General features: G+C 43.6%; 1 long non-coding RNA gene across 1 annotated transcript; it reads right to left on the bottom strand.

Annotated features, from left to right (window-relative positions):
- Positions 1 to 15,057: 15,057 nt before the first annotated feature.
- On the bottom strand, positions 15,058 to 18,510 carry LOC107312433. Its single transcript, XR_001554495.2, has 3 exons — positions 17,809 to 18,510; positions 17,587 to 17,718; positions 15,058 to 15,268 (listed from the first exon to the last, which is right to left on the bottom strand). It is a non-coding gene; the product is annotated as an uncharacterized LOC107312433 (long non-coding RNA).
- Between the last annotated feature and the right edge of the window lie 679 nt (positions 18,511 to 19,189).

The following is a 19,189-nucleotide window of genomic DNA, read 5'->3' as shown; positions in this document are numbered from 1 at the left end:
TTTCTGGGGAAGAGGGTTTTTGTGAACTGTTGTTACAGTTCAGCACTGTTTAAAGGATGTGGAGGGGAAAAAACAGAGGGAAAAAAAAAAAAAAAGAAAAAGAAAAAGAAAAAAAGAAAAAAAAAGAAGAAAAAGAAAAATCATGAAGAAAACGTGAAAACCTTTGTGATGTACAAAAATACCTGTAAATAGTCAAAGATACTTTCTCTTTTCTAAAAACAAATTATTTCTGTCACTTTATATTCAAAAATAAAGAAAACTACCACAGAGTATCAGGGTTAAAAAAAATCTGAACCCATATTCAGAATATCTTTTGTTTGTCTTGGTTCATTTTACACTTATCCTGAAGAATGCCTGGGAGTGTTGCACTATATCTGTGACGTTTAAAAAGTCTGAAATGGGGATGAGTTGAAATTGGGATATAATGTCCCCTGAGAGATGCCTTTCCCCTGGTGCTCACTAATGGCTGTAGATTGAGCCTGGTATCTTGGGGTCACCTGGCAAGAGTGGAATAACATCCACTGTCTTCACAATCAAGAACACGCACTGAGGAAGAGGCACACAGACTGAGGTAAGAGTGAACCTTTGCAGAGGTTGCCCTGGTCAAACCACCAGAAAAGGCCTTGGGTTTATAAAGAAGCACTAAGAAGTAGAAAGTTTTGGAAACAGAGCAGTGGATCACCTTTAATGGTGAGAGGGTAGTCAGCCTTTAGATATTTTTAGGGGAACTATAAATAAATAAAATAGACCAGCTGAGCCAGACAGAGGATGTTAGACAACCTGTGGGGTGCAATTAAAAGGGTAGAGCACAGCAGAAATACTCAGACATGGCAAGCAAGACTCAGAATAAGAAAGCAGTGTTCATCTGGGGAGGTTTGTAACAGCTGATAGAAGTTAAACATTAATAAATGCAAATAGTTGACAAGGGGAAGAATATATGAAGCAGGGAAGGAAAATCTATGGCTAGTGGATGTAAAGTTAAAGAGGTTTATATTTATATAAGCACACCATATGGCAAAAGCAAACAAACAAACAAAAAACAAAAAACTGTTCTCTATGTATCTATCTCCCTACATATATACATATATCTATTTTCAATCTCATCCCATGTGTGTTATGCACAAGGCAGAGGTGCTCACCTTTGTATTTCTGAGTTCAGAACATCTCTATTTAGATAGGGAATCAAGTTTATTTTCTTCTGATGGTGGTATAGATAGTGCAAAAATGAAATGTGACTGTTTGGGGCCAGTTCAGAAAGAACCTGATATTTTTGCTAAGAAAACAAAAGTGTCTTCTTCCAGGTTGGGGACAGAGCTACATTAATGCAGGACACTGCCATCAAAACTGGGTAACCTCCAACACATCACTGTAATATAGTATAGCTCATTAAAACTTTAGGTCATATCCTGGTTCCTCAGCCAAAAGATGGGGTGTATTTCACTATATTTCACATGCAATCCAGAGCTAAGTCCTAGCTGAAGGGAACTCAGCTTGAAATTCCAAGCACATTCATTCTTCTATCTTTCCAAAATACACTGATTTTCAATACTCTTCATAGTTTTTGTATTTGTATTTTTATTTAATTTTTTTTTTGTCCTTGATTTATTACTTAAATTAAATTGGCAAGTTCTGCTTTGAAACAAGAGATGCCTGCCAGTCTGCTGTTTCAGATCTGAAACTTCTCACATTTTGGCCAAGCTGCGTACTTTGAAACTGCTAATAGAGTAAAAGCAATCCAATGGGAAACTAAATGGAGTGCATAAGAGAAAAGCAAAGATAATCATCAGAAGGAATCGAAAAAAAAATATTCAAACAGTAGAAAAATACTTCCTCATTAGGTTTTATTTGTGCAAAATATCACTGAAATAAAATCTGGGCAGAACTTCTCAAACAGCTCAACTGGCAGCTGAAGCAAATAATTTTGAGAAGTCTAGCAATGTTATCAGCGAATGAGATAGCGATGAAGAAATTCAGGTTCTCTCTGAATCTCCTAGATGTAACAGACTGAAACTAGAAAGAGATTAATTAGTTTTCCTTCTTTTTTTGACTTTCACCTCAGCCAGGAGCTGGTAGCTCAGGAATAGCTATGGACAAGAAAAGGAAAAATGGAAGCATACGGAGGAAAATAATCACCTTATCACTAGCCTTATGATACTAAGGTGTCTTAAGTTTTGGTTTGTTTTGATGTTATTAGCCCACGCTGTCACCTTTGGTTCTTTGAAGAGCCAAGCTTTACAGAAAAGCTTTTAAACACAGCCCAGTATGACAGTGATAGAAAACAGCTGTTCTCTGCTACAGCCAGTCTCTGGTACCCATGCCACAGAGACAGGTATATATCTCCCTAGCACTCGGTATCTGGTATAGGATGTTTCCAGATTTTTTTCTTTGCTTAGAGCAGAGCAGAAGGCATTTCTACATTTCTAGAATACAAGTCAAAAACTAATATCTGGTTTCAACTGCGCTGAGGTGAGCCTTTCTCTTGATAATTGCCAAAATGATTGAAGTGTGTGTATATACGTATGCATGCTTGTAGAGTCTCACCTAAGCCTTAGGGCTGAAATCTCAGCTACGTGCTTAGGTTTTCACTGAACTTAACTAGCATCCAGTCAATGAACTCTGGAGAAAGTCTTTTTTATAGTCCTGTATAGATGTCTCTTTTAGTCCAGACAAATCTCCAAATAAATTAATTCCTTTGGCAGGTCTTTGCTGTGATTCCAGACTCATGGGCACCATCACCAGAAGGCAGCTAAAGGTGTGTCAAAGGAAGCCCACTTCTGGTATCTAAGTTGAGGTGGAAGAGATGATAGGAGAGATATGTCTCCCTTACAGTTCAGTTGTACTGAGTATCAGGCTCTGAGCACAAAGGATTTCTTTCTGGGACAAATTCTTGGGAACCAGTGCTCCTTTTCTGGAGTCCCTTGGGGATGTCCCTCAGAAAACACTTGCAAATAGATGTAACCCAAGGAGTGGGAAAGGTCTCCTGACTCCTTGCCTTGTTTCAGCTAAGCACCATAAACACCATCTTCTCAGATCTTTTCAGCCTTCATCCCGTGGTATGCAGAAATTCGGTAATTCAAATAAAGGTCTTGTGCCAGGTGCCATATTACCCCATGCAAGGTACAGGCAAAGAAACTACTTCATTATATCAGTAAAATTCACAAAGCAAGAGGACCCCTTTCCATTCCAGGAAGACAAGCGAGAGTTTAGCAAGCAATTAAGATGTATTAGTGTCCTCCACAGCCTCTACTATCCTGGGCTGCCCTCTTCCTTGAATGGCCCACGGGATGTGAACCCTTCAGCATTCATTATTCTCAAATTAGGAAGGCTTATTAGAGGGCCCTACAGCACAAGTCATTGCTACCGTGCTTTGCATAGGATAAAGCTTTAACAGGAGAGGGAAATTAGGGTTCTGCAGGAAGATCAGTTGGTGTAAGATGTACTTGATGCTCTAAGCCAGGACAGAAAGAGCAGAATGAGGTTTGACAGACAGCTGTGATGTTGTGTTTCCTTTCCCTTTCCCCCTTTTTCTGCCACGTGAAATGTAAATAAAGTACTGTGCAAGTGGAGGTCCCTGTGTGTTGTTCAGCAGTGGCAGCTGTACAGGAATGTTTCCTGTATCTAAATCCTCCTGAGCCATCTTCTCAGCTGGTGCAACACTAACACAAACGTTTGCAAGAGCATGAAAAATAGTGGTGACTGAAGATGGTTTTGCCAGAGATTGGATCTTGACTGATTTACCGGTCAGCAGGGTGGTAGAAAAATTGCAGTCAGGTGCATGATGCCCCATGACAATTGGAACAGAGTGACCTAGCGAGGACTGTGTTGGCTCACTCCTGCTTGCAGAGTGAAGTTGTGCTCAGCATTGTGTCCTCTGCTTCAGTAAGATACAAGCATGTTCAAGCATGATAACACTGTAGTTTCAGAAAGAACAGTGTCCTGGCCCAGTTCCAGCTTGTATAATTGATTTCTTCTTATCTGAAAGTTCTACCTGTAATTTTGAATGGACATAACTGGATTTCTTAATCTCTTTCCAGCCATGACTTCAAACTGCCAACTGTTTTTGTGTTGTTGTTTTTTTTCCCCTTCTGACTCCTTAAATATCTTGTGGCTTCCATATGTACGTGTGCATGCATATTCATATTCCTTTCTTTATCTTTTGCGCTGTTGCAGCAACAAAAGCTATAATGCTTTTTTAATATTTTTTAACTGTGTGATTATGCAATGCACTATATAGGGCTATATGCAATAATACCCTTCTAAGAAAGCCTAAGAAGGAATGATCATCCATACACTGAAAACACCATGAACTCTCCAGTCCTCCTATAGACAGCTTACTGCAGCATAGTGCTCTTTGCATCAACTGTCAGAATGCTGTTCTTTATTCAGTGATCAGCCACATACACAGTGCTGTGTATTTGTCTGCATATTACCAAGCTCAGGAGATGCAATCACAGAATGATTAATCTGTGAGATGATACCTATTCTTTGTAGGCATATTCTCCAGTTAATGTGGAAGAAAATGTATGTCCTCAAAGCGTCCAAATCTGCTGCATGCACCTTGTTTTAGGGCCTGGTTGAAGGGCTGCTGTGCAGATATTCTCACTTAAACACCGCCCAGGAATCTGCCCACTGTACGCCATTTGGTAATTGTAGACAAAGCAGCACCAGCATAGAAAAGGTGCCCTGCCCAGCTCAGTACAGCAAGGCTCTGTATAGTCTATCCAGCCAATGCTGAAACCATTCACATTTCCACACTTGCTTTAAAGAGTCAAGGGATGGAACAGCTCCCTGTAGGGACAGGCTGAGAGAGCTGGGGCTGTTCAACATAGAGAAAAGAAGGCTCCAGGGAGACCTGAGAGTGGTCTTTCAGTATCTAAAGGGGGGATATAAGAAAGAACAGACTCTTCAGCAGGGTCTGATGGGATAGGACAAAGGGAGATGGTTTTGAACTAAAAGAGGGGAGATTTAGGCTGGATATAAGGAAAAAGGTTTTTTTACAGTAAGGTTGGTGAGGCACTGGCACAGGTTGCCCAGAGAGGTCATGGATGCCCCAGACCTGGAGAGATATTCAGGTCAGACTGGAGGAGCTCTGAGCAATCTGACTGACCCTGTTCATTGCAGGGGGGTTGGACTAGATGACCTTAAAGGGTCCCTTCCAACTCAATTCTCAAATTCAATGCTTTGTGAGCAATACCTTAAACAATTTTCAGTGAAGCGAAGCATTGTTTGACTGTGTGGTAACACGTGCCTGGAAAGCAGTGATTGATTGAGCTGGGAGGTTGCTCTCCCAGAGCAATTAGACACGTCCTCCTGTACAACTTTTATCTACCTGTGATACCAGGCAGTGATATCCTGAGTACCTAAGTACTGCTGACTGCTGGAGGTCACTGTGCTTTGGCAGTGAGTGAAATGATTTCCACGTGTATGTCTGTCACATGGGATTTAGTCTGAGCCTGCAGAGATGCCAGTGGCCCTTTTGCACACACAACTATTGTTTAGGCTTTGCAGCTCAGCCAACAGAGGGTATTTCCAATGGTCCCAGCACTGGGCAGGAGAGGGTGGGAGGGCTGTTCAGGACAACTGTATTGTGTAGAAATTGCATCCATGCCTAGCTTCCTTAGTGTGTGCACAGCTAGATTGGATGGGGCCATGGGCAGCCTGATCTGGTGCCTGATTTAATGGTTGGCAGCCCTGCCCACAGCAGGGAGTGGGGAATAGATGGTCTTTGAGGCCCTTCCCAAATCAAGCCATTCTATGAGATCACAGCCCCACAGTGATGTTATTGGTGGTACGGGGGGGGGGGGGGGGGGGAATAAATAAATAAATAAATAAACAAACCCCCAAAAAACAGGTTTAAGTATCTCTTTCAAGCCCTGTAACTTAATCAGTGTGTCGGAAGGAAGCGGTAGCAGTTCTGCCTCCCCAATGTTTCTGCTGCTCTGCTCTAACCCACACAGATGGGAGATACTACTGCTTTTGACCAGGTGGGCCTCCCCAGTCCCTTGGCTCAGGAATATGGTAATCTGAATGTGCGCTGCTGTAGGTGACTGGGTGTCTGAGCCAATTCCTCAGTCAGCAGCACCTGTGTAACTAACGTGGCATTTTGACGGCTATCCAGTCCTTAGCAGCTAAGCTGTTTCAACACCCTGTCATCATGTGTTGCCAGGTGGTTGTAAAACAAGCAGAGGTGTGCCGATACAAACAGAAGGATAAACATGAGGGGGGAAAACAGGAGCGGTGTAATTAATGAGGAGCGCAGAAATCACAGAGGTCCAATGAAGGGCAATTCAAATGATCCAAAGCAAGAGGGGCTGGAAAGCTGTCAGAGGAAACAATGATCTGATATACAGGGAAAGTGGGGATGCTGGAGACTGAGCTGAAGGCAATAAACAGGTAGATGATGAATGATTAAGAACAGGCCAGCAGACACTCTAAGTTAGCCTGGTACAAGAGAGAAAGTCTTAAAGGCAATATGTTTTCCATTTTTATGGATTAAAAGGGCTTACATTTCTCACCCTGCAATTAATCAGTCCCTGGGATTTGCTCTTGTTACATACATCAAATATATATAATGCAATAGCTTTTGTAGAAATTCAGGCAGGGTATTTATTCACAGCAAGGCTGCCGGGCAATGCCCTTAGAGAGACTTACAGCTCTTCCTCCCATTGCTCCAGCTGGCTAGAGTTCTCATTGCTCAAAACACCCCTCAGAGAGGAACGAATTAATCAATTCCCACCTGTCTAGAGCAAAACCACTGTCACAGACCAGCGCATGAACTAGTAAATTTAAAGATTAGACATTTATATAGCAGTACTGTGACCCAACAGGTAGTTCGAACTTGGCTGAAATTTAGCTGAACATGATTAAAAACATAAATTAATCTCTGGCAGGGATACAAAGACATTAGAGGATTACGCAACTGTGGATAGCATAAGGCTCAAGTACGGGAGAGAAACTGCTTTATCTGCTATTGATGCATCTGGGGTTATAGCAAAGGCCATAGCAAGGGCAAGTTGCAGGGCCTATCTATCATTTGTTCTTGTGCAGAATCAAGCATGTTTTTAGTCTGTAGTTTTCTCCAAAGGTGTAGGCCATAGTACAAACACAGTGTTTGTACTAAGTAAGCCTCCCGGGGGAAAAAAAAGCAACTTGTTTTTGCCACCTCTATCACATTTGTAAGTGCTTAAGCAGGGACTTAGTCCCCAGAGAGGTTTCTTTTTCCAGTGGAAGAAAAGCAGAACTCTAAAGGGTAGGCTAAATACTTTCAGGAACAAACAGCCATGCAAAACCACATGGGCACTCTTGAAAATTAATCCCAAATCAAAAGCAAACTCATGGAGTGAGTTAGTGACTAGAGACAGCTCTGCATGGGAATTGCCTGCTCTTGAGAGTAGCGCAGGATCCATCCTGCTGGCAGGATTTAAGTGTGATCAGCTGGTGAGTACCAGGGCTGGCTTCCCTCTTTGAATAGCGTTAGATATTTGGTACTGGAACTCTTGTACTGTTCTTACACCTGGTGTTCATCTGCTTTGCTTTGTTGAGTGCTGAGGCATTCAACATGAATCAAATATTCCACAGGGAGTTATCACCTGGCAGTAAAGCCCACTGCACTGCCTTTCTTGTGACAAGCACAGAGGAATGATGGGCCATTTCCATGGTGTTCTGTGTCCTTGCAGCTGCAAGGATGTGACAGCAGGTTTGCATGTCAGCTCAAGGAGGGCTGTAGAGGGCCCAGTGCAAACAGACTCAGCCTGGTGGCTGGCTTTATCTACCATATGAGTGATTTGCTCAGTGCCTCAGTTTTAAAGGTAAGGAATCTATGGCTGTACAAGGAGGCAGATCTGATAGGGAGAGAGATTGTATCTCTATGTAATCCTGCGGAGAAGGTGCAAAGAGGCCTTGAGGCACACAACAAGGTTTCAACATTATTGTTTTAAACCCCAAAAAGTACCTATACGCCTGAAAAAATGTCAATTTTCACCAGAGAGTAAAGGCACTGTACTGTGGGAATACAAGTGACTTCTTGGAACCACATATTCTGATCCCTTTTTGTTAATGTGATATTATATTATTTTTATAAAAGTAAGCATACTGAGCCTGTGACAAAACCATGACCAGAGATAACATCAAGCTAGCAAACTAAAGTCAGACAGTGGGAAAATAAAGCTATTCTAATGATCAAATTATTCCTGGTTCAAGAAAAAAACATCCTTTCTGGCCACTGGGCTGTTTTCAGTTGCTGGTAAATCTTGTTCAGTTCCCTGAGGGATGAGTACCTTTTGCAAACACAGAGCAGGATTAGCAATGCTGTGTGTGTGAAAAGGAGGTGCAAACTCTGTTTCTCTTAGGTGGGTACCTCTGAGAGACATCACAGGCATATAACATGGATGTGGGTGGGCAGAAGTGTTTTAACAGTCTGTCTTTCTACTTTCAGTTAAAACTATTAATTGCTTCTCTTGGGCTCTTGATTGAGCTGTGATTTCTCCAGTGGCAGGCTGTATTTTAGCCCAGGCTCATGCTCAGCTGGTGTCATTTGTCTTTGTACAAGCGTGTCATGGTCACTTTTGCCACATGGTCTCCTTTAGTGGGTATGACACATCTAATTCTTTCTCATTTCTCTAGCAAGAAACAGTTTGACCCTCTTTTTAGAGAGGTCTGTTGTCTGTCCCAGCACATGGCTTTTTGGGTTTGGTTGTTTTTTGGTGATTTTTTTTTTTTTTGACACATAGTTTTTTGGTTACTAATTAACTTAATTATTAATTAATCTTGGATCCAGAGCAACAAATTGCTTCATAGTAACAAAAGTAATTTTTTCCCATTTCATCCATTCTGAACAGTACCCAGAACAAGGATGACCAGTAACCTCTAGGACCTTCCTGGATCCTTTCTCAGTTTGTCTTTAGGGTTTTTTGAGACACAATATTTTGTCAGACTGCCCAACAACTCCTTCTCTATGATCTCATACCATGGACTGTTAATCTTAAGAAAGTGATCTTTGACAGCATATTTTTCACCCTAAAAGATTTTCTGCTTGCCAGTTAAGTTCGCACAATCATGGAATGGTTGAGTTTGGCAGGGACCTCTGGAAGTCATCTTGTCCAGCACTCAGAGCAGGCTGCCCAGGGCCATGTCCAGATGGCTATGAATATCTCTAAGAAGACTTCATAGCCTCTCTGGACAGAGGTACTGCCTGGTGGTGTTCAGAGGAAAACAAACTGTGCTCCAGTTTGTGCCTGTTACTTTTTGCTTTGCCAGTGGGAAGGACATTCATACACATTACCAATATCCCCTCCGAGCCTTCTCTTCTCCAGGCTGAACAGTCCCAGCTCTTCCAACCTTTCCTTGTATGTGGAATGCAGTTGCAGCAACTCAATTGCAACAAAGCAGAAAGACTTTAAGCATCACTCTATCCATTATTTTAAGTCCTGAATTTTTAACATTCTTTTCCCATTGGTAAAAACTTTCCTGTATTTTTATCAGCTGCCTTCCACAGAGGTTCTATTTAACTAATCTTATTCAGTCATTTCTTTATGCTCTACTAAGTACTCCTCTCTTGGCATGCAGTAAAGGAAAATTCATGAACTTCTGTTGGTAGGGAAAAAAAAAAAAAAAGAGGAAAAATGTAGTTTTGAGAAAACAAGCATTGATCCATCTGCTGAGTGCCAAAGGGAGCTCTGTTCCTCTGGGTAGCATCTCAGGTCAAGTACTGATGTCTTCACTGGCACATCATCCTGTAAAGTAGGCCCAGGTGAGGTTTTTTACTCCAAGCTCTACTGGCATAATTGGTCCTGGTAATGCAAAGATGTCAGGTTTAGTTTTGCCATATAAGACCTCTTGGTGACTGTTTCAGAAAATGATTTTTATCAAAATGAGTCCTTGCTGTGTGTTGCTGTGCTTGGCTCAATCTCTGTCATGTTTCCTTTGCCTTTTTTATTGTTTCCTTCTGTCAATCACGAACCAGTATGTGGTGAAGGCTGGTTTCAAAACAGTTATTTAAATCATCAGTAGGGCTTTGTCCTTCAGAGACATTTCATTAATTTATTTTACATTTATTTCTGCTGGGAACAATATTTCCTCTCTAATGCTTTCCTGATGCGCGCGGCACAGAGCCCTTGCGCCTGGATGTCTTTCAGTGTGCTGAGATTGTCTCTGCTTTACTGCAAGTTAGTCATTGCTGTTTGTCTGCCCTAATATTTGGCCTTTATACCACAGCGTTTTTTAATTAGGTGTATAGTTGCTCCTGCAGTGTTTGCTTGTGCTTCATTCTGGGCAGTAAGTAACTGCTAGCAGTTTTCAGCTAGAGCATTATAAACATTTATTTCTCACAAATGCTGCTGTGATCACTGCTTCAAACACATCTCAGCTGAGAGAGGTAACATCAGAAAACAAGCCTGGCAATCATCCGGTCCTGCCCATTGAGGCACAGCTCTTTCAGCCATGTAAGCAGTTATGGCCATTCCAAGGCCAAGTGGTCAAGTCCACTTCTTGAAATAACTGCTATTTTGGAGCATTAATTATATGACAAATAATCCACTTCAAAAATACTTCAAATTCATATAATGTTGGTTTATTTCCCTGCCATGTTTTCTAATAGGATGATCAATGCTATAGGCTGCCAGCTAGCTTCTGGTAGAAACAGGGCATCTTTCCCAAACAGCATTGTTGTCCAGATCAGAAATGTGGTGACTTTTCTATCATGTCCAACAGTGCAGGGTTCAAATGCTTGACTTCAGAACTGCTTTCATAATCTGGGAAGCTGCACTGGGCTGTACCATGTGGTGACCTCTGCACAGTGGCACACAGACTGGTGATCCCTAACTTTCTAGTGCTTTATACCAGTTCCCCCACCTCTTCTCCTGTCTTCTGGGAAGAGAGAGAACCTGTTCTCCACATGGCAAGGCAATAACATGAGCTCCTTTGTGTTACAGTATATGTGATATGAAATGGGAATACAAATGTGTAAATCCCATTTACAAGAATAGGGATCAATATTTTCAGCAGCCTTATGTGTCCCTTGCTGAACACCAATTGCTTCCTCTGGTGAGTTACTCATGGCCCAGCATCTCATGTCACTGAAATTCCTGCTGAGTACCCAAGGCACAGTCCAGTCACTAGAAATAGAAATGAAAGTTTTGAAGGCTGAGGAGTATTACAAACCTCTGTATCCAGTTTTCCATGGGGAAAATGAATATGACAGGGGAAGACCTTTCTTTCCCAAATGCTGGGCACAGGGAATCACCTATCACTCTTTTCCTAGATCAGCAGGTGATGATAAAACTCTGATGTGTGACTTCTGGAGCTCTGTGAATGACTACTTGTGTTAACAACCAGCCCTATCCTTTCACATGCAGTCTTTGCACCTTCTCCAGTCCTTTATCTCACATGTACATGAAGTTCCCCAGGTGAATACAGGATTTTTTCTTTTTTGCCACTCTGCTTCATGCCCCCGCCTACAACCCTGCAGGCTCTGACCTAGTGGGTTTGCTGCCTTTGCACCCAGGTAACACTTCTCATTGCTGTCAAATCACCTTCCTCACAACAGTTTACCTACTCAGAGAGTGAACCATCTAAAAGCCTATCTCTTTATTGGGCTCACATATTACATGACCTTTCTAACTTCTGTGCTGTCCAGCATCCACGTGGACCTACGATCTTAAACTGTGCATCTCTCTGCTCTCTGAGGTTCCTCAGAGCAGCTCGTCACCTCTGTGGCTGGCCTGTCACAAAGTCTGCCAGCTCTGTGGATGGCTGCAAGTCTCAAAAGGAGAAAGCAAGACCTAATCACTTACCTGCACAAAAAGCTTCTAGAGCTGCAACATGAAGCAGTTGTACCCTGCTGGCAGATTATGAAGCTGCAAAACATCAAGAACAGCTTTGCTGTCTGCAGCTTTGCATGCTGCAGCAATCTGGACAAGTCTGGGACATCATTGCTGTGCTGTGTTACAGCTCTTTGCACTATCATCTGCAACAGTGAGCAGCAGCAGAAGCTGAGAGCACAGGGCAGGTGATTCCTAAGTGAGACCAAGGAGATGAAGACAGCTCCAGCCTCTGAAGGAGCCAGACCCTAAGTGAACTGCCTTCTCATGTCAGTGTACATGCTGGCACATGGGAACACTGATTCAGTGCAGGGCAGCAGAGGCTGTCAGCCTCTGTCAGCCAGGTTGGAACATGAAGTGTGCTTAGGCAAACCAACCCTGCATGGAGCTGAGCAGGTCAGTACTGCTTGCAGGAGTCCTGTTCTGGTGAAGACTGCACAACAAGAGAGAAAAAAATAATTTGAAAAGAAGTACAAACATTAAAAATGAGAAAAATAGTAAGGTATTGGAACAGGCTGCCCAGGGAGGTGGTGGAATCACTGTTCCCAGAGATCTATGCTTTGTTCTGGTTTCTCTATCATTCTTTGGTGCTGCCTAGTTACAAAGGTTGATTCCTCTTTAGGAAAAGTAGTTGTGGAGACCAGCTTGAGGAACACTATGCTGGAGGCAGTCTGTTGCTGAGAGGAGATATACCACTGCGCTGTGTAGCCTGGTATTCCAATGGCTCATAGATTTAGGGGGTGGGCTAGAACAGCACATTGCTACAGGATCCAAAAAGTAAACCTTATGTGACACTCTGTGTGGATTTCATTTGGTATGTTCATTCCTGTGCCAGTAAAAGCGTGTTGTAGCATATGGTTTGCATATGAAAAACACCAGAAAGATCTTGGCATGAACATGTACAAGTGGTCTTTTTGCAGTCTGTCACAGATCCTGTTAGTGACTGATTGTTGAAGCCATTAGCAGTGCCACTGGCCATTGCATAAGAGCCATGCTGAGCAGATCACACAGACTGCTGAGCAAAGCAGAAAGGAAAGCTTGAAAGTCAGGGAAGAGAGCCCAAGGCTAGGAGGAAAGGGACAGTAGGAGGTAGAAAGCTCTTGTGTATGCCTGTATCTGAGCATGTCTGAGAGGTTAGCTGTTCACCACAGTATGAGGAGGAGGGGTGGGGATGACCAGTGGCCCTCAGAATCCAAACACAGTACTCCACACCTCCACACATGATGTGCTTGTGACCTGCAGAGCCCAGCCTTCCCTGGTGCAGGGGCTCCCTGCCAGCATGCATTCTCCTTGAGGGGTCTTGCTGGTTGGGTCAGTCAGCAGTTCATCTACATAGAGATTGCCCTGGAATAGGGATTTGGCTCCCACCCAGAGCCACTACATACAGAACATTCTCTTCCTTACTCTGTTCACTAGCATTAATGTGCTTTCAGGAGCAGCCAGCTAAAGTCCTTGCAAGACACAGGCGATGGAGTAAGTAGACTGGCCATAGAGAAGCAGCCCAGGCCCCGTTATGTCACCTAAAAACTCCTTCTATTCCTTCATTTATCTGTGTGAGTTAAAACTGAGGGATCTGAAAATGAAGGCACACAGCTATACAAGAAGACAGAAAAGTTACTTCCTTTTGGAGAAAGAAGAGGGTCCAGGCCATGGATTTAAAACCAATGGGGATGATCACTCCTGAAATGTCGCATGTGTTGTAGTGTCTCCTAGGATGGGCAGGATCTGGGGGCTTGGTAAGGATTTTTTCCAACAGTGTGTGCTTCCTTTAGAAAATGCTGAATCACAAGGCTCTTGCTGTTTGGCAAAGTGTGCTGACTTGAATCCACAGCTCCCAATCCACAGATGGGGCTTGGTCATACTAAATATTTGGTGAGACAAGAAAATAGCAGGGAGTCAGATGTTATCCTGCCTCTTACCCCACTTACCTGGGCTCCTTGCTCTGGAGTCCAGGAGCTGGAGCCAGGCTGGGAAATTTATTTTCTTTCTTTTTCTCTTTCATTTCTTTTTTTCCTCTTTTTTTTTTTTTTTTTAAATTACTATTATTGTTATTATTATTATTAATTTTTTTATTCTTTTTGGCTGCCAGAATGTAGCTGTCCCTTAGGCATTTTCAAAATGAAACATTTTGAATGTTTCATGTGGTGGAGCCACATGGGCTTCAAGCAGTGGAACCAGAGGGGTTTCAGAGCCCATTGCTGCCTTCAGTGGATGTTGCTATCACTTAGTGGAGTCCCTGTAACCAGCTACGTGCTGGCTTCTTGCCTCACATGGTGCAGGCATTCACCCATGCGATCATTCATACCTCTTTCAGTGGTCTGCATGTTTTGTGTTCAGGGCTGCCCAGGAGAAGGTAGTTCATCTTGAAGATAAGACAGATGTCAAGAGGGCAAGGCGAGCCAGACTGAAGGTATGGAAATACCAACAGCATAGGGATAAGGCTCTGACCACAGTGTGGTGTCTCTGCTTGGGTGTGGAAACAAAGCACCTTGTCCAGCATCAGGAGGGAGAAGACTAGGGAAGTCATGGGAGATGTAGGAAACCATCAAGGGGACTGCTGCTGGAAATGCCTGGGGGGTTGTTTGGCTGCAAAACCTTTGTGGGTCAGCTGGTCCCACTGAGCTGATGGGTGTGAGGTGGGAAAGCATCCAACAGAGGACAGTGTGCAGAAGAGCTGCAAACTACTGCAAAGACAGCCTTTCTCATTCAGGCCCAGAGTCTCCAGCTGCAGGTGTTCCTGCCTATTGGGTTCGTTGCAGGCCTACCCCAGCCATGCCCAGCTCTGACATGCAGGACTGGTGCCATGGCTGTGTGCTGGGATGGGCAGCAGCAGCTTTGTGGTGACTTGCGAAACTCAGCTCTTCCCAGCAGTTCTGGGGTATGATCTATAATTGAAGAGCTCTGGGAGTTTTCCAGGCTTGTGGTTCTCCACCAATTAGGGCTAAAAGGCTTCACTTATTAACAACTGGCTTGTTTAAATGGCAGTTCCCATCAAGTGTGTCAGCTGTGCACTGGCGTGAGCACCAGAACACTCTAGGCCTGTCTGGGCCATTGCATGGTACCTTGCAGGTACCTCTTTCTGTGGCCCCTGTGCAGCTCTGATCCCTTTTGTTAACATCCAGAGGGACATTGCGCCCAGCCCACCTCCTTCTGCCCCCATTGATGTCTACGCACACAAAGACCCACATTGCTTCCCTGTCCTGCTAATATGCTCACGCTCCTGTGCATCAATTAGGCTGCTTTTTGGAGGAAAAATAGATTTTACATTTAGTGCCAGTACTAGTGGGATGGTGCGTTGGATCTTGATAGAAGAGATGATGTGTTGAGTTTTGCTTTCTTTTCTCCCTGTGCTCTTGAGACACACTCATGCAGTGCTTGTACTGCTCCTGCTGAACACGTTTTCCCACTCTTGGACTCCACGGAAGCTTTGCAATTATCTTTTTCTTCTTTCTCTGCCAAAAAGGAATAAAACAAAACAAAACAAACCATCATTTCATAACTTCTAGAGTAAAACTTCTACCAGGTAATGTCCAGAGACTCCATGGTGATCCAAAGAAGCAAGGTGGCTTCCTGCACTGCCTTTATGCAGGTCTACACCAAAGAATTTGGAAATGGAACACCAAAAATGCTTCTTTCCTTGTGATCCTGAAGGGACTGCTGCTGGGCTATTTTGTTGTGAGGAATAGTAGCAGCAAGGCAGAAAAAAGCCAGTGGCAGGGAAGGGTTATCTCCAGTGCTCACTGACCTTCTGCAAAAACATTGGTGGCCATTTTTGAATGGAGGACAGGGGCAAATGGCAGGGCATTAGGAATTGTCCTCTATTAGGTTTAGGGAGAAGCATTCTTCCTCCAACACTTGCTAGTGAGAGCAGCTTTGTTCTACACTAGTGAAGTTCTCACTGAGCAGAGATACGCACACACTGCTCATTGCCTATTCAAGAGACAAGCTACAGTAAAAGGCTGAAACTGCAAAACAGGCTGGTGCTGGAGCTCAGGAGCCTTGGAGCTGGGCGTCCCTTTGCTACAGTACAGCATTGCAGCTTTATTCCTGCTTTGTGAGCCCCCATGACTCCCAGGCAATACTCTTGTGAAGAACTGAACTTGAAACTTGTGAAGAATTTATTTTTCTCTCCTTGAGCTGCGGGGGGGGGGGGGGGGGGGGGGGGGGGGCACGGCGTCGGCGGCTAGGCGTCGCTGCCCATGCGGCTCGACTAGGTCGGCACAGGCACTGCCCCAGTAAGAGGAAATGGTAAAGCACACAGGGACATTTCACAGAAAAAAGGGGGGGGGGGGGGGGGGGGGAGAGAGAGAAAGGTCAAATTATCCTCTCTGGCTCTACTGATAACATTTCATTCATCTGTGGACAAGATGAATGTACTTAGCATCCTTCAGGCAGTCTGGCGCAAAGTCTTCTGCCAAACTAGACTCTCTCTAATTCTTCTGCTCCAAGCACCGGTTCCTGGGACTTTATGAAGCAATGAATCTGGGCTTTAGTGTCAGACATGACACCTTCCACAGTCCCTTTGTAGGATGAAGCTGTTTTATGAGGCCAGTTTTAATTGCTTGTGTTGTGATTGTACTTTTAGTTCAGGTGCTGCAAGTGCGAGGTGCCTCCAAAGGCAGCTTGTACTTACAGAAGAGTACAGATAAAAGGTAATGAGACAGAGAAACCATGTGCTGTGGGCAGGGTAGATGGTGAACAGCCTCATTCGATCTGTGTTTATTTACAGGATACTTGCTTTTGTAATTTATTACAGGTAGAAGTTAAAGTCTGTAACTAGTACCTTACAGCTAGTGGTAACACCAGAGACTGCTGAAAGCTACTGAAGTAAGCTTCCCTGACTTGCATAGGATTTTACTAAGCTTGCTAAGCTTGGACTCTGGTGATTTCATGGAATCTCAGGGGACTTTTGGAAAGTAAGCTTCTAGATCTGGTGTTTGCAAAACAAAAACTTCTCTATGCACATCCTAAATGAATGGCCCCAATTTCCCTCTGGATGGCTGTTGTAATTAGAATGCTATCAGCTCATGCATATAGAACTATAACTTTCTTTCCTTTTTTCCCCTGAATGTTTCATTGGGAAATAGGACACATATAATCTACTCCTAACACACGTGTACCTGCACAAGTGAGGATGTGAACTGGAAGGGGGCCTGAGATGCAGTAACTCAGGCTGGCATTTGGCCAGAGTTTGCCCAGCACACCGTTTGCAAAGAATCCCCATGGGTGCACCTTTATTCAGAAAAATGTGGCTTGTATGTCTGCTCCTGGAAAGCAGTTCCACAACACTCCCCCCTACATTCTGTCCTGGTAGTAAAATTTTCCTTCTACAAAGTGCTCTCCAGGTGCTACCTGAATTCTCCCACTTGTGGGCATTGCCCAGACTACTGTATCTGCACAAAGGATGAAGAAGAAATTTATGCAAGAGGAAAATTATTATTTTCCAGCTTTGTAAGCTTGTTTTTATGTGGTCAGCACATCTGCTCACACATATATAAAACTAACAGCTTTCTGCAACTGGAACTAATTGCATTCTTGTTGGCAGTCTCTGAGGAGATGCCAGAGATGGAGCCAGCCAGCTTCTTCCCTCATATAGAGATACTGAAGCACTGGGAGGAGGAAACTTCTCCGTAACTGTTTGTCTGCAGTATAGGATATCCCTCTCCAACACTGAGACACAAATATCTCCAGCTGGAAACCGACACGGATCATTCCTATATGGAAGGGGGACTTGGCTCCTGAGCTGTCATTGTTCACTTGTATGTCGTACCTTTAAAACTGAGTTGTCTTCTCTGAGTTTCCCAGAATAGGACAGACTTTTCTTAAGATCATCCTCTCAATTTTTCTGTGAAGTACCTCTTGGACACTGTACAGTGGCACAGCTCTCCTTGTCTTCATCTATCTGCCAATCAGAAAGAGAAAAGCCAAGTTGCTGCATCTGATGCATGGACTCAGATGAGAATGATCCAAATTGTTTATTACAAGTTCTCACATCACTTATATATCTTCACAAGTTTTCTCTTCCTAGCTTTCAGAATCACTCCTATATGTCAACAGAACATTCCACAAACACTTCTTCAACCGTTCATGCGGGCGCTTATCCAATCAGAGCCGCAAGCTGTTCCTTCTTCTAGAGGTGTCCTTGGTTCTTATGCTGTTTATCTTGCTCCACAGCTGCTGCTCTGTACAGTCCTTCTTGTTTTCCCACACCAAGTGATAGCTTTAATTGCCCTTTCTTCAGGTGGTGGTGGGTTTTTCTCAGCAGCAGGCCCTGCTTCAACCCTCATGGGCTAAATTCAGTGGACCTAAAGGAACAGAGAAATGAGAAAGATAAGGTTGAACAGACAGGAGCAGTAGATCTTGCTTGACACCAAGGATGTCTAAGTGATCAAATAAATTAGCTCAGTTTGAACCAGCGACTGAGCATCTGATGGAAAGGCAGGGACAATACAGAGGAGCTGAGGTGCATGCAATGAACTTGAGTGACTGGAAGGGCTGGAGTTAGGATCCCAGACCTCATTTAAGGGTTGGTGGTGAAGGTGAGGATATCTTGTTGGAGATTCCTGTATACCTGAGGCCTTCTCAAAGTAAGTAGCTACTTTTCTTTATTTCTGTGTCTGCTGTGTTTGAGCAAATCCTCACTTGTTGCAGCCTGTGATCTTGCTCCTCTGCTGTTGTAGTTGTGCTTTCTGTTGTGTTATGTTCCCCCCAGCCCCAAGAGGGATCTTTTTCTAAAGACTAGGCCAGCAGGGTGCAGGTTGTTGGAATTCATGCCTGCCTCTATTTGGAGTTTCTGGTAATTCAAGGTGTCTTTGGGGTTTTATAACAGCATCTGAAATCTTGCATCTTACAGTCTTTATGATATAACTTTCCTTTAAAATGAGGCCAAGTAATATCTGCTGTGGAAGGCATTGTGAGGTGTTTAATTACTTTAATGGGCTGTTTCAATGTATAGAACAACAGTAAGGGGATTAATAACTTGGAAGGCAGCAATGTGAAGATGCTCTCCTAGTTCTGTTTCTGTCTTTTTCGGTTGTTGTTTTGTTTTTGGGTCGTTTCTTTTTTGACAAAGTCAGTATGGGGTCAAGCTTGAAGGAGTAGCCCAGTACCCCTACAAGAAACCTGCAATGATGTTGTCTCTTATAAGTTCTCTTGAAGCATCCTGAACAACTCTGCATCTCTCTTCTGAAGGACTTGGTAGTCTCCAGTTCTCAATAATGCTGGCTAAATCTCTCATATATCGTATTATGCCTCTCAATAAACTAAGCATCAAAGGCTTTCTTCCTCCTCTTACAATAACTTCATTCTTCCTTCCTGGAAATTCTGATAACGTTTCAGTTGCTTCCCAGGGCCAACAGTTTACTTGGAAGCTG

This window comes from Coturnix japonica, chromosome 1 (genome assembly GCF_001577835.2).
Source record: "Coturnix japonica isolate 7356 chromosome 1, Coturnix japonica 2.1, whole genome shotgun sequence".
Classification (NCBI taxonomy): Eukaryota; Metazoa; Chordata; class Aves; order Galliformes; family Phasianidae; genus Coturnix; species Coturnix japonica.
This window is presented reverse-complemented; position numbering and strand designations above follow the sequence as displayed.